The sequence below is a fragment of the Anguilla rostrata genome, chromosome 19 (genome assembly GCF_018555375.3).
Source record: "Anguilla rostrata isolate EN2019 chromosome 19, ASM1855537v3, whole genome shotgun sequence".
Lineage (NCBI taxonomy): Eukaryota > Metazoa > Chordata > Actinopteri > Anguilliformes > Anguillidae > Anguilla > Anguilla rostrata.
In genome coordinates, this window is record NC_057951.1 from 1,347,403 (window position 1) to 1,363,930 (window position 16,528).

The 16,528-nt window shown below is 44.5% G+C and overlaps 1 protein-coding gene across 4 annotated transcripts in view; it reads left to right on the top strand.

Moving 5' to 3' along the window:
- LOC135245709 (NACHT, LRR and PYD domains-containing protein 12-like) overlaps positions 1 to 16,528 on the top strand; it is a 99,328-nt gene that overhangs the window by 36,313 nt on the left and 46,487 nt on the right. The gene's annotated exons all lie outside the window — the stretch shown is intronic.

Below are 16,528 nucleotides of genomic sequence, written 5' to 3' on the forward strand. Positions count from 1 at the left end.
GGCAGGATAGTACCATTGCTTGGACCAGGAGCTGGGTTGAGTAGGTGGTGAGAAAGGGGCGGATTCTCCGGATGTTATACAGGAAAAATCTGCACGCCAGGCTTACTGCTGCGATGTTCCTGGAGAGGGACAACCTGTTGTCCATCACCACTCCGAGATTCTTGGCACAGGGTGATGATGTCACTAAGGTGTCCCCTAGGGAAATGGAAAAATCGAGGAGGGGAGAGGTTAGAGCAGGAATAAAGATTAGTTCCGTCTTTCCCGGGTTGAGCTTCAGGTGGTGATTGTCCATCCAGCTCTGGATGTCCCTCAGGCAAGCAGAGATGCGGGCAGGGACCTGTGTGTCCGATGGGGAGAAGGAGAGAAAGAGTTGTGTGTCGTTAGCATAGCAATGATAGGACAAGCCATGGGCAAAGATTACAGGGCCAAGGAATCTGGTGTATAAGGAGAAGAGAAGGAGACCGAGGACTGAGCCCTGGGGAACTCCGGGGGCGAGGGGACGGGGTGGTGATACCTTACCCGCCCAGGCAACCTGGAAGAAACGGTCAGAGAGGTAAGACTCAATCCAGTCAAGGACTGTGCCGCAGGTCCCTGTTGCTGCCAGGGAGGACAGGAGGATGGAGTGCTCCACAGTGTCGAATGCAGCAGAGAGGTCTAGAAGAATCAGGACAGAGGAGAGGGAGGCTGCTCGTGCGGCATGGAGTGACTCACTGACAGAGAGGAGTGCAGTCTCTGTCGAGTGGCCAGGCCTGAAGCCAGACTGGTGGGGGTTATTCTGAGAGAAGAAAGCAGAGAGTTGGTTAGATGCAGCACGTTCAAGTAGAAGAGGGAGGAGAGATACCGGGCGGTAGTTCTGGATGACTGAAGGATCTAGTGTGGGTTTCTTCAGCAGCGGGGTGATGTGGGCCCTCTTGAAGGATTAGGGGAAACATCCAGAAGATAGGGAGGAGTTCACAAGGGAGGTGACAAATGGGAGGATGTCTGGTGTGATTGCCTGGAGGAGAGATGAAGGGATAGGGTCGAGGGCGCAGGTAGTAGTGTGGTGGGAGAGCAGGAGCTGGGAAACTTCAGAGTCTGTGAGGAGAGAAAATGTGGAGAAACGGGGCGGAGGGGGCGGAGGGCAGGGAGGGGGCGGAGGGTGCAGAGGGGGCAAAGGAGCTGCGGATGACTGCGATCTTTTCGTCAAAGAATGTTGCAAAGTCATCTGCAGTGAAGGAAGACTGGGGTGGGGGAGGCGGCATGCTGAGGAGAGAGGAGAAAATAGAGAACAGTTGATGAGAGTTAGAAATGGAGTTATGATTTTTAGTTTGATAGAAATTTGCCTTAGCGGCGGTGACAGCAGAAGAAAACTCTGTCAGGAGAGACTGATAGGCTGAAAGGTCAGATGGGTCCCTGGATTTGCCCCACTTCCTCTCAGCAGCGCGGAGGCTGGCCCTGGAGGTGCGTAGGATGTCAGACATCCATGGACTGGGAGGGGATGAACGTGCTGGCCTAGGGACAAGAGGACATAGGGAGTCGAGTGCTGAGGAGAGAGATGAAGTTAGGGTGGAGGATGCAGAGTTAGTGGGGAGCTTGGAGAATGATTGAAGAGGGGGGAGGGAAGCAGTCTGGGAGTGAGAGAAGAGGGTGAGAGGGAGCGGAGGTTACGGCGGACAGTGACAGTGGGGGTGGGGGGAGGATGGGGAGCGGGAGGGAGGGAGAAGGAGATGAAGTGATGGTCAGACGTATGCAGGGGGGTAACCGTGAGATTGGAGCTGGAGCAGTTCCTCGGGAAGATCTGGTCTAGGAGGTTGCCTGCCTTGTGGGTTGGGGGAGAGTGTTGTAGGGAGAGGTCGAAGGAGTGGAGCAGTGGTAGGAAGGCAGCAGACTGGATGTGGATGTTAAAATCTCCCAGGAGGATCAGCGGGGTGCCGTCCTCAGGGAAGGAGCTGAGCAGGGTGTCTAGCTCATCCAGGAAGCTTCCCAGGGGCCCCAGGGGACGATAAATAACAACAATATAGAGGTTAGTAGGGTAGGTGATAGAGACAGGATGGAATTCAAAAGTGGATATTGACAGGTCAGGGAGGGGGAGAACAGAGAATTTCCAAGTGGGGGAGATCAGTAGACCAGTACCACCACCACGGCCAGATCGCCGGGGGGTGTCGGAGAAGGAGTAGACGGACGAGAGGGCAGCAGGAGTGGCAGAGTTGTCTGGTGTGATCCAGGTCTCTGTGAGGGCAAGGAACTGCAGGGATAGGAGGGAGGCATAGGCGGAAATGAAGTCCGCCTTGCACGTAGAAGACTGGCAGTTCCATAGCCCCCGTGTGACCGTGAAGTTCTCACAGGGGGTCAGCGGCGGGTAGCAGAGGTTAGAGAGGTTCTGTTGTCGAGGGGGGCCACGTCGCTAAAAGTGCGTTCTGAGGGGGAGAGAGCAGACTGGAATGGGGAGCTGACACATAAACTGTACCTAATTAGCAATTGAAAACCTGAATCGAATAACGCGCTGATTACACGGGTTCACAGTCAGTAATAATACAATAATCGCAATCGCTAAGCCCAAGTAGCCAATCTATCAATTCTAAGAATCAAAAAGCGGCAGATAGAAACCTAACACAAAGAACAGTTACCACACAGGGAAATTTTAAATCTAACGCGGTATGTAATTAGCAAATGAACGCAGATAGAGCCAACTCTAGCGGGACGGATTTCAGCAATTCTACGCACCTGGACGAATTATACACTTACTGGTTAAGCACTTGCTGTCTAAATGATAGGACGGAGTGTAGCACAGTGGGTAAGGAACTAGACTTGTAACCGAAAGGTCGCAGGTTCGATTCCCGGGTAGGACACTGCCGTTGTGCCCTTGAGCAAGATACTTAACCTAAATTGCTTCAGTATATATCCAGCTGTATAAATGGATACAATGTAAAATGCTATGTAAAAAAAGTTGTGTAAGTCGCTCTGGATAAGAGCGTCTGCTAAATGCCTGTAATGTAATGTGATATATTTTTTTTACATTTTAATACATTTATATTGCAAATATTCAAGGTGTGTTTATGCACTCTTGATTATTAAAACACTAATATAGCATTGAGAGTAATAATGCCAATAGATGGCAGGGTAAAATGTTTTTGAAGTAATAATTCTCTCCTGTATCTCCTGTATCTGCATCTTTTTTAAAAGAAGCCAGTGGCAAACTCCTCCACTTAAATGTGCATTCTACTAGTTTTTACAGTAGCTTTTATTCATTTTCACAAGATTTCCAATGTGCAAATTTTTGTGGGCAAATGCAGCTGATAGGGAGAAGAATGCAGAATGATCACTGCAGTGTACTTATTAACTTTCATTAAACAATCATCTGTAAACAATGATGGATTGAGTTTCCTTATTAATCCTGTTAGGATTGTTTTTTTTCCTTTTGTTTTCCTTTAATTTTCTGTATTTTCAGACAATATTATGCAATGATTAAACCTGAATTATAAAAATATTGAATGTTTTGCTGTTGTGATTTATTGTGTGATGTATTGAACTCCTGTGACACAGTAGTACTTATTTCATATTCTATATTGGATTATGTTTGGACTCAATATGAGTACATCAGCATGGGGCTAAAATCTGCAGTTAAAGCAATGACATTCATCTACAGTAGTGGAAATAAAATCCATTATAAGAGAAGTTGTGTAGTGTCTGATGAATGCTTGCTTCTGTTACTGTAGTGTAACCACAACTCAATACATTTTGAAAAGGCACTGCTTGTCTATTGAGCTGGTATATTTATGTTACCGCTCAAATAAATGATTTTCCTGTAGGTTTGAACCTGGATCTGCTGCACATCAGTTGAATGGTTTAGACCACTAAGCCAAAACCAGGGCAGAAGTGTGGTTTGCATGACATCCAGTCTCTGAGATGTTCCTGAGACCCTACAGTTTTTCTAAATTTTTCAGTGCATCCAGTAGTTACGAGTTACTGCAGAAACAATATAGTTGCTATCTTGATCATCACCAAGTACGGTATAAATATAGCTATCTTGCCTCACTGAAATTACATAAGATGTATTTCAAAGCAATGCTACCCAATATTTCCTCAATTCTTTCAAGTCACTTGGCCCTGTGTTTATAAGCATGCACTACATGGACAGGTCAAACATATGTGTGGATGGCTCTCTCACAGTCAAGATTGATTGAATAGGCGTGTATATGTCCAATTTGTATTGGTATGTATGTATTTCGCTGCCCAGCCTTTCTGTTGCGTGAATGACAGTATGTTTCTTGGTATAAGTGTGTGTTCGTAAATGTGAATGTAACATGCTGCGAGGGAAATGTCCCCATGGGGGTAAAGAAGTTCTCTATGTATGTATGTACAATATGTATTTTACATGCAGTATTTATTGTACGTAGCAAATATACAATAACTTGTACTGTACTCAAATTCAGTTCAGAACAAGTATAAACATGTTTTCTGGAGAAATATGCTTCCTGTAGTTACTCAGCAGCAGTTTTGTACATGAATTTCAATGTGTTCCATGAGGCAATTCGAAATATTTGACTCTTATCTGACATAAAGTTTGCATGACATTGTAAAATGGTAAGATTACAAAACACAGGGCAAAGTGACTTGAAAGAATTGAGGAAATATTGGGTAGCATTGCTTTGAAATACATTTTATGTAATTTCGGTGAGGCAAGATAGCCTATATTGTTTGTAGTACCGTAACTTGGCGTCATTTTGATATCAATACTTTTGAGTAACTTGGCATTTTTGTACGTTGAAAACGTGTTTTTTATGAGATATCATTTCTTTTTGCAAAGCGTTTTATTATGAGAGTGAGAAATGCAAAGTGACCCTGTAAGAAACGGTTGTGGATTATGGCTATCCTTGTGTGAATTTGTACAGTCTGATGAGCGTGTACTGTTTAGTAGTTTCGGTATATGTAAAACAGTGGCTGTGACAAATGGTGCGGTGGCGTAAGTGTAAACGCAACAGAAACGCAGGTGAAATATGGCCAGTGTATGTACTCCTGGATTTGACGGCCATCCAACGAGCCTTGATTGAGAAAAGAATCAGCAAGCCCGTAGAATTAGAGCTGCCTAGGTCGCAACTTGTGTACCCTGCTGTCCTGCTCCGTTGTCTGTTATTTCGTGGAGATGCACTTTTAGTGTTTGTAAGGTTTATAAGGCATTTTGATAGGCTTATCTGCAGGTGGGAATCCTGTTCGCTGTTTTGCTAAGCTAGAACCGGGAAACTTGATAGTGGAGAATAGGAGCAGACGCATATGTCCCAGCAGGCTTTGCATATGAGAATATAACAACAGTGTGAGAGAAATTAGATGAAATTGCGTAGTTGAAACAATATGTTTTTAGCAGAATGGGCATGTAGGTGAAGGTTGACATGATCACAGACTATAGTGCGGAGTAAATAAAGTGACCATGAGCGAGCTTAGTTTCCTTATCGAACTGTATATATAACAGTCTGTAAAAAGCATTCATCATTGAAGTGTAGGGTTAAGTAACGTGTGAAATCTATTGCACTGATGTGCTTTTCTCATGTTCAGTACTAGTAGTTATACTTATGAGTGAGTCATGATTTTAAATGTAATGTTTTAATGGGGAGTTGCAGAACGTACATACGTAGTAATTGTTTGTATGTGGCTAGATAGAGAACAGAGCGAGGTAACATGAATGTAGAAACGTGGCATTTGCTGATAAGAAGGTTTTGTACGGTAGCCAAGGCAAGAAATACAGTTAGTAGAAATGGCACAGTGGTGAACTGGTGTAACTTTTTAATAAAAGGAATACATTTGCCATCATGAAATGCATATGGGTGGCCATGAGTGAGTTTTGGTAAAGCAAATATAAGCGTAAGAAAACGTTAGTGTAAAAGAGGAAATTATTTGCCTGAGGGTGAGGCGGGATTCAATCCATCAACCGGAGGTTTACCAGTCTGTGACTTTGTTAGTGCAGCACCATGACATAGCTATGCAATGCGTGGAATATCATTAGCAAACCTGTCCGTGGTTTTAAAGAAGAACACAGGCCAGTAAGCACAGAAGAGCTCCCGTTGAATCCATATGGCTTTGCAATATTGTAGCCGGTTAATAACTGAACGTGCAGATGGTCATAATGCAGTGTATACGTTCGGTGAACGGCGGGTAGATATGGTGCAAAAGCAATAATTGAGTAATAGACAATTATTAGTGAGGGTAAAAGCAGGTTAAAGAAACATCTTCCTAGCTGGGCTTGAACCTAGGACCCCGTCTTCCCGTGACTGTGATCTTGCCCACTAGGCCACAGCAGACTAGTTGTTTAAACTGGAAATGTTTCAGAGTAAAAGGTATGGGTATTTTGTGTGTGTATGCGAGTTTTTGATTGGGTCGTGTAGGTGAAGATTTGGCTGGTGTCTGTAAAATGTCCAATGGGGAGACACGTTGTTAGTGGGATAGGCGGCAGGAAAAATAAGAAGAAGAAGGAGGAAATGCAAAATCCCCTTAGTTTGGGGCTTTATTGTGTGGACATGTGAAGTTGTTCATGAAATCTGTCTGTTGAAATGGGGTCAGAATGTACAGAATTTAATGTTTTTAAGGGCTGAGTGTCTGTGGCTGTTGTGGTTATTTCTGTGGGGAACCCTGAAAAGTGCCAAACTCTCTGTGCTGTATAGGTATGGGGCATGCCCCCGCCAAGGCGTAACTTGGCGGGATGGCATACCTGCCATCCCAATTTGCCAAACTGACTGGCAAAATTCTTACCCTAAGACACTAATTGCAGTACCTACCCACAAAGTGCACAATTCTAAATCACACTCAGTTTTCACAATACAGTCGTCTCGTATTAGTACAATGTTCCAGTGCTTATTGCTAGACATGCAGATTGTGAAATGAAGTCAAGATGTTTGCAATTATGTCTCATCACTTCCTGCAACATTGCCCAGGTGAGTCGCATTGCAGCACGATTGATAATCCCAACATAAAAGGCTGTTTTACAGCACTACATTCAGTAGTGTCTGACAACATGGAGCAGCCCAATGCAGTTGGTACTGATGGACGGGTCGTGGCTGAGGCTGTGGCTGAGGTTGTGGTCAAGCAGGTAGAAGAAATGCTGCTGTATTGAATGAATTTAGAGCCACAGTGATTGACCATGTCATAAATCCAAGCATAACAATGGGAGAAGCTGGAAGGATTGTAAGGCCAAACTTTAAAATGTCAACAGTGGCATCTAATAAGAGCTTTTGGACTGAACATTGATAAGCCAATAATTTACTGCAAAATGTGATACTGTAATTACATTACAGGATTGTTGTGTTGGTGTCATTTTATATTATTTCTGTTCCGTGACGAGCCTGTAAGCCATGCTAATCATTTTTATTAGAGACCGCGCAACTCTGCCGGCTTATTCCACATGGGGGAAAATTGCGTTTGTGTTAGGTATTCGTGTGGTAATGACTGTTCTGTCTGTTCTGATAATGTGATTATTTTTCTTCTATCAGATAAGGCCTACTGGTGCAAGTTTGTAATGTTGCATTTGTATGTGTTATTTTTACTGTTTACGTGTCAAATGTCTAGAGTGTAAATGTTTCTGTTTAAATGATTGGTTGAATAACACATATCGCCGCTATTTTCACCGACCATGTTAAACGTACTCACTCAGCTCCAAAGGCATGCTGATGTTAAACCCATATTCCAATCTGTTTGGAATGACACAAATTCTGCCTAGTCTGTTCAAACATCAGACATATTTTTAACTCTAGATATTGTTTATGCCCTGCACCTGAACAAATTGGATGTGCCCATTCTACTGTACCATCTCCTTTGTAAGCTAAGAAGTACCTTTCAGCTGACTACATCAGAATCTGTACTTTTATTTTATGAGAGCTGAAAATGTACAACATTGTTAATCAGAAATGATATCTGGGTGGGTAAATTGCTGGGTATGCTGTAGAACATACTTTGTCATTGATTTATAAATATACCAGTATATCCTGGGCTTTCACTGATGGTTTAATTGTGGTACATATAGCAGTGGCCTGATATGCATTCTATGTTTGCAGTTTGCTTCTACCTGACTGCTCCCCTCAGCTGGGAAACAGAGGGGCACAACCCCCCCAGCAGGAAAACAGAGGGGTACAACCCCCCCAGCAGGAAAACAGAGGGGTACAACCCCCCCAGCAGGGAAACAGAGGGGCACACCCCCCCATTAGGGAAACAGGAAAACAGAGGGCACACCCCCCAGCAGGGAAACAGAGGGGCACACCCCCCAGCAGGGAAAACAGAGGGGCACAACCCCCACAGCAGGGAAACCAGCAGGAAAACAGAGGGGCACACCCCCCCCAGCAGGGAAACAGAGGGACACAACCCCCCCAGCAGGGAAACAGAGGGGCACAGAAGACTCTGGGTCATCCCACCATGGATGGCGCAGGGGAGGTAGCAGGTTTTAGCAGTTTGCTAAGGTGGTCTGGGAGGATGGACAGCGTGGGAAAGTGTGGAGGACCGATCGCTCAGTGGTGGATGATACCACAAGCCAGGCTTAACTTCCTGATCAGGGCCAATTATGACTCCCTGCCTTCTCCTCAGAATGTGCGCGGAAGCTTCTGGAATTACTAGAGACCAGCAGACAGGAGGCAAACAGAGACGCCTCTCCTGTGAAAGAGCATCAAACCCACTTTGTGAGGCAAGCAGAGGAGGAGGGGACCGTAGGACACAAAGGTGGGAGTAGAGCCCTGGTTCCAGGCAGAGGGTGGAGCATGCGTGTAGATCTCAATCCACAGCTCCATTTCCCAAATGAAATCAGCACAGCGTTCCTGTGGCCTAACATGGAGACATGGTCCACTCGGGCGAAGGTGGTGCTCCTTATATGGAGACGTGGTCCACTCGGGCGAAGGTGGTGCTCCTTATATGGAGACGTGGTCTACTCGGGCGAAGGTGGTGCTCCTTATATGGAGACGTGGTCCTCTCGGGCGAAGGTGGTGCTCCTTATATGGAGACGTGGTCCACTCGGGTGAAGGTGGTGCTCCTTATATGGAGATGTGGTCCTCTTGGCGAAGGTGGTGCTCCTTATTTGGCGATGTGTTCTACACGGGCGAAGGTGGTGCTCCTTATATGGAGATGTGGTCCTCTCGGGCGAAGGTGGTGCTCCTTATATGGAGACGTGGTCCTCTCGGGTGAAGGTGGTGCTCCTTATATGGAGACGTGGTCCTCTCGGGTGAAGGTGGTGCTCCTTATATGGAGATGTGGTCCACTTGGGTGAAGGTGGTGCTCCTTATATGGAGATGTGGTCCTCTTGGCGAAGGTGGTGCTCCTTATTTGGCGATGTGTTCTACTCGGGCGAAGGTGGTGCTCCTTATATGGAGATGTGGTCCTCTCGGGCAAAGGTGGTGCTCCTTATATGGAGACGTGGTCCTCTTGGGCGAAGGTGGTGCTCCTTATATGGAGACGTGGTCCTCTCGGGTGAAGGTGGTGCTCCTTATATGGAGATGTGGTCCACTTGGGTGAAGGTGGTGCTCCTTATATGGAGATGTGGTCCTCTCGGGCAAAGGTGGTGCTCCTTATATGGAGACGTGGTCCTCTTGTGCGAGGGTGGTGCTCCTTATATGGCGATGTGGTCCTCTTGGGCGAAGGTGGTGCTCCGTATATGGCGATGTGGTCCTCTTGTGCGAGGGTGGTGCTCCTTATATGGCGATGTGTTCCTCTTGTGCGAGGGTGGTGCTCCTTATATGGAGATGTGGTCCTCTTGGGTGAAGGTGGTGCTCCTTATATGTGTCGGGTTTTGCGGGTGAGGACCCAGGTGCGGAGTGAGAAAAAACCTCAGGTGGCATCAAAAGGGAAATTCAAACCAAGACTTTAATATAAAAAAAGGAAAATGAACAAACAAAGAGCCACGAGGGGCATATAACAAAAACTAAAAAAATACAAAAAAAACTTCTGTTTTTCCAACTGCACCCAAAACAACAGCAGAGGGTGGCAGCTGGCCTTCTGGATCAGTTTGAGCCTCTTTGTGTCCCTGGAGTAGAGGCTCCCAGCCCAGCACACACAGATGTAGAACAGGACACCGGCCACTATGATCTGGTAGAACATGGCCAGCATCCTGCTACACACACCGAAGGAGCGTAGCCTCCCCAGAAAGAAAAGAGCCTTCAGTCTAGTAGGGCCTCCAAAGACACAAACCACAGTATCAAACCATCTATATATATGATCATGTGAACATGGTGTATATGTGTTTGTGTGTGTGTTTGTATGCGTGTGTGTGCATGTTGTGCATGTGTGTGTGCGCGTGTGTGTGTATTGATGCACTGTGTACGTGCTCTGTGTGTACAATAAAAATGAGCATCTTAAGTGCATCAACCAGTGCAGTGTTTCTTTGAAATTATGCTAAACGGAATTTAATAAAACCATTATGTGCCGTGGCAGGAGCTTGAAATAATAAAAATTAAAAAAATTAAAATATCAGAGTATTTACTTTCGCTATCAGACCTGTGGGCTGTATTGGAATACTGGAAACACAAAGTGGATGCTTTCCGCCATCCGGTGGTCTTGTGACGCTACTACAAGGGACTGAACTCCAGAGGGTGAGATTCAAGGCAGAAGTTGGGAGTTTCTAAAACGTTGACTGCTTACTCTGGTTCCCTCTGTCTAATATAACATTTTTTGTAAAGATCTGAAACTAGGCCCTAATATAGGAAATCAGGATGGGGGGAGATATTTTTCATGGCACTGTACATAAGGTAGACAGATTTCCTTTAACAGGCTTTAATATAAGGGGCACCAGGGAGACACACACTACACAGCCTGCAGAGGAATTCTCAGAAGTTTGCTAATGCCACACACCAGTATGGAGTATATTATCTTAACAGGAGCAAGCTCGTCTGAGTAACTTTTTCCCTGTTGTAATTACAGCAAACACCCATGTGATAGAGCCACAGCCATGACATGACCTTATGTTTAGTCTTAAGGCTTTCCTTTAAAAAAAAAAATCAGCTTTGGTATGATAACAAGCCTACACATTAATGGATTATTTTACTCTGCTTGGATGAGAAAAATAAACATTTACCACATTTCAGCTTGTGCGCATGTATATTTTGTAATGGAATAGAACACAAAAGCTGTTTTTCATGCCGGAGGAAGACCTTTCATAAGCAGCTCTGACATGCAGTCATATGAGCGCCCAAGGGGGGTCGCTAGAGAGCGATGAAACGCAGATCCCTGTCTGACTGAACCCTCCCGTACCCTGGGCAACACAGGCACCAATCGTGCGTCGCCCTGTGGAGCTACCGGCCACAGTCGGCACTGGCACGGTCCGGATTCGACCCGAGGCCGTGAGGCTCATCCATGCACCTCAGCGTGGGGTCTTAACCGAATGAGCCATCCAGCAGCCCCAAGCCTAATTTCAATAAAATGACACCTTACCAGCTATATCTATAAGAAATGCTAACTACCATGCAATATGCCAAATAATCTCTGAACTGATAGGAACCACTCAAAGCAGGTACATGAAGCAGACAGGAAATCATCAGGTCCGACAACATGCTCCCACTGCAACAGAATTTAGTACAATATGCACCAGGGAAATACCCGCTACACAGCATGCAGTGGCATTCTCCAAAGACTCACTAAGTTATCTCAGTCTTGATAGTAGTTTATAAGCATCACACCGCATATGGTCACATCTCACAGGCATGGAGGCTCTGTCTGTGGTCACACACGCATGTTACATCAGTAATTAGGCATCTCAGCACACAGCACAACAGCACACTATAGTGCCTGGGACGGGAGCGGTATGTCACCATGGTGGGTGCCAGAGCATTTCGGGTCCTCTCAGGAGTGCACTCGGGACGGCCCTGAGCTGCATTCCATCCTCCCTGTAGCTCTCCATTGCTCCTCTCCCTCATCGCCACGGTAACTGAGAATGTGGAGACTGGGACAAGACTGCAGGCCTAGGCAGAAGTGGCCAGGAGTGCATACAGAAATACAGAAACATACACTTCCCTTCACTACCTTAAGCCTTCAAGCAGCTGTACACCGCAGAACACAGTCTGAAGTGCATTAATCATTGCAGGTTTGCCACTGAATCTACAGGAACTGAGGCAGAGCAGTGAAAGAATGGGCAGTGATTCACTATGTGCGCTCACATAGACATGAAAACTGTTTCTCTGATCGATCAAACATTGTATGAATTATTTGTAAAACATTTTAGTTTACAGCCATATCCGCTGCAATTACTAAGGCATAAGTACACTTATGTAAATGTGGAAATGACTGAGTTTTGGTCTGATGGGCACTTCCTCACTTGAACCAGAATCCACCGTTTGGGCTGTTCACAAAGGCCGATAACAGAATAAGCACAGCAAGTACATGAAGCAGTAACGTTCTGAGAGTTCTGAGAGCTAGCCTTGTAATAACTTGTCACTAGATGGGTTACAGTAGCTTTCTCTGGTCAGAGCGTCACAGGCATCAGCATGAAGGTTGGCTTTTTGTGTATTACTGTTGCCCGACGAGCATCATCAAATTGTCATTGTTGTAGACATCATAATTGGTTGCATGCTTTCAGCAAAAACAGGGACACTGATGTTTCTTATTTTTAAGGGACCTTCTATGTTGTGTAAAATTATAGATTCAGTGTTGGCTTTTTTTTTTTTTACCTAAACAATTTTTATAAGGAAAATATAACAAAAGCAAATGAGGAAGCATCCATCGAAAGGCAAATCAACACTCAAGAGAAGTAAAAATCATCTTTTTAAAAAATGAAAAAAAAACAAGCAAACAGAAAAGAAAACAAAAAATTGAATAATAATAATGACAGCATTGCTACTTAAAAAAAAAAAACAACAGGGATTGAGAGCGAGAAAAAAAAGATAATTTAAAGAAAAGTAGACAAAGTATCGGATGGAATTGAGAGGTAAAGTTGTATGGAGGGATTGTGGACTGTGTGGTGTATGCGGATTTGTGTGTATAAGTAAGACTGTTCACTGTCATATTTATTTTTGCAATTTCTGTTAAGACAGGCTCTATGTACGTGCATACATACTCACAAAGAAAGACACAGTTATGCACAGTTATCTGATCAATGCAAAATATTCATATTTACAGTATCTGTTCAATGCACAATATTCATATTTAGTTTCTCAGTTCAATTAATAATATTCATATTTACAGTATCTGTTCAATGCACAATATTTAGTTTCTCAATTCAATGAATAATATTCACATTTACAGATACCTTGTCATGTTAGTCCTGTAGTTTTATTTTTACTTTTGGAAGCCAAAATAAACATATTGACGCTGAATGCACCTTAACTAACATAACAACATAGATATGATTGAGGGTTCGGTGAAAAAGAAATCAAAAACATATTATTTCCACCCGGAATGGGAGCATGAATTTCTTTTCACGTCAGCGAATGAGAAGACTATATGTCTCATATGCCCACAGGCGGTAGCCTTGCCAAAACGTAGCAAAAAAGAAAATTAGTATCACAGGCATTTTCAATCTTATAATCACTCGTGCAGCCAGTTTAAAATTAGAAAATTACTCACTCTGCTGTTTGTGCCACTGTGTGCATCACATTGAACATGGAAAACAGAAGGAAAAGTTGAAAGTGGTCTGAAGAGATTAGAAAAAAGGTAATAGCCAAGCATGGTCAACGTAAAGGTTACAAGACCATCTCCAAAGAGCTTGATGTTCCTGTGACCACTGTTACCAATATTATTAATAAGTTTAAGGCCCATGGAACTGTAGCCAACATCTCTGGACGTGGTCGCAAGAGGAAAATTGACCAGAAGGATTGCTCGAACGGTCGAGAAAGAACCAAGGAAAACTTCAAAACAGATCCAAGCTGATCTTCAGGTTCAAGGTACAATAGTTTCGCACCATCTGTCACTGTCTGAATGAAAATAGGCTCCATGGTAGAAGACCCAGGAAGACCCCACTTCTAAGAGGGAAGCACATAAAAGCCGGACTGGACTTTGCCAAAATGCATGTTGACAACCCTCAGTCCTTCTGACCCGGCTTGGGAACGACTACTCCAGCTCCTCACATCACACAGCCGTTTTTTACACTCAGCTCATCTTCACGAGCAGTGTATGGTGCAAACTCAGTCCCCTCTTGCTCTGGCAGCCAACCTCTCTGCACCATTTCTCTCACTCTTGAGAGCGCTCTCACTTGCTCTGCTGTCACCGGCGTGACGTCTGATGTGTCCAACATGAGCGCTCTCTCCTCTGGCTCTTTGGGACCTGGGTTCTCCGGCAAGGGTAGGCGACTCAGGGCGTCAGCGTTGCCGTGGTATTTCCCTGCCTCGTAAACGATGGTGTACTCGTATGCCATCAAAAGCACGGCCCAACGTCGGATTCGGGGAGGGACACGATCTGTGGGATTGCTTTCATCTCATTGAAAAGTGACAAGAGGGGTTTGTGATATGTCACAATTGTAAATGGATGCCCGTATAGGTATTTGTGGAATCTTCGGACCCCGAAGATGACTGCAAGCCCCTCCTTGTCTCGTTGAGAGTAGTTCCTCTCTGCTGAGGTGAGTGTGCGGGACATGAATCCTATAGGTCTCTCTGTTCCATTAGACATGCGATGACAAAGTACAGCACCAACTCCATATGGTGATGCATCACATAAGACAATGTCTTTTTCTGGGTCATAATGGACCAAGACCTTTGCGGACTGCATCAGTTGCTTTGAATGCTCAAAGCTGCTTCCTGTTCATCTCCCCACTGCCACTTTGTCTGTTTCCTCAACAGCTTGTGGACTGGAGCTAGGACTGTTGAGAAGTTTGGCAGGAACTTATTATAATAATTAAGCAGTCCTAGATACGCCTTTAGCTCGGTCACATTGGAAGTTGTGGGTGCCTCTTGGATTGCTTTTACTAGCGATTGGGTAAATATTATTTACCAATAAATAATAATAATAATAATAATAATAATAATAATAAATGTGATTTTATCCACGGAAATAGCTATACAAAAAGGCAAAATAAATGTGGTTGCAATTGCCATCGTAGATGTCAGAAGGAAATGTGACTGACAAAAGAAAGTTTGCTCTCTTTGCAGTGGCTTGGGCTGGAAACAAGCTGTAAGAGTGGGAGATGCACAACACTGCCCACTGATTGTATATAAGATCGCTGTGATGATGCTTTCCATAGAGGATTTCAGCTGCATGCTCCCATATTACTGAAAATGCTGTAGCGGTGGCTAGCTATAAGTGCATATCAGCGTATGACGAGTGCTGTGTGTTGTGTTGATAGAAGCGTACCGCTGGCTAGAGCTAGAAGTTAGCTAATTGTTGAATGGTCTACTTACACCACTATATCACAGAGGTTCAGAAAATGTAAGGCTGCATTTGGTTAATTTTATTATGCAAATTCTTTTATCTGAAGGTTTCTACGACGGCGATCGTGACCACAACATTTATTTTGCCTTTTTGTATAGCTATTTTTGCGGATAAATTATTACATTCATTCAATTATTGAATTCATTATGTTGTTTTCTGTTAAAAACATTTAATTCATATCCAGGGAGATAGTCAACTACTTGCACGTTATATGACATTTGTAGCCATTTACTAATATGATCGCATTTCAGGCTGGAAAATAAAGTAAGTTGACACTGAAAACTTATATGTAGGCCTACTCTTTTTACACCCAGAAAATGTATCAGGCATCGATAAAGGAATTGATAAAGAATCGGATCAATAAGCAGAATCGGTAATAGAATCGGTATCAATAAAATCTTTCAATTCCATCCTAGATTTTACCTTCTCATGTACTGGATGTAGGCCCGTAGGAGTCCACGTTGTGCCCCAGGAAGATCGCCTCACTGCCCATGAATGTGCACTTGCCCCGTTTCAGACGTAATCCAGCACTGTCCAGCCTTTTCAGTACCTCAGCCAGTGTCTGTAAAAAGGATATCGTCCAGGAAAACTGCCACATTGGGTATTCCTTGCAATATTCCCTCGATGGTACGCTTGGAAGATGGCAGGACTTGAGGAGACTCCAAACAGTAAGCCATTGAAAGTAAACAGACCTTTGTGTGTGTTTACTGTCACATACCCTCGGACGAGGAGTCAAAAAAGTATCTGGTGGTATGCGTGACTCATGTCCAGCTTGGTAAATTTCTATCCTACTAACAGCCTAGCGAACAAGTCCTCTACTCTAGGGATAGGGTATTGCTCAAGCTTGGATACACAATTTTACCGTCATAGTCCTCGGTTTCTGCATCCACTTTAGCTCTCTCGTGGTGAATTACACTGGTCTTGGTTTGAAAAACCTAGGGGCTGCTTCTTTGTCCACATAGATTTTTGCAGGGGGGCCATTAAGTCGGCCCAGCTCCTCTTTGAAGACCTCTTTGTGTTGACTGAGCACCTCTTGTAATGTCAATTCCCTGACATCATTCACATGATTTACAGACCCCCAATCTATGCCCAGTTGCCTTATCCAGCCCCGGCCTAGCAGACTTGGTCCTGTTCCAGTGACTACCACCACCGGTAAGTTCTTAACAGTTTCTTTGTACTGTACTGTAACCTCTACAGTGCCCATTGTCTCTACCGGTTGACCTGTGTATGTCTT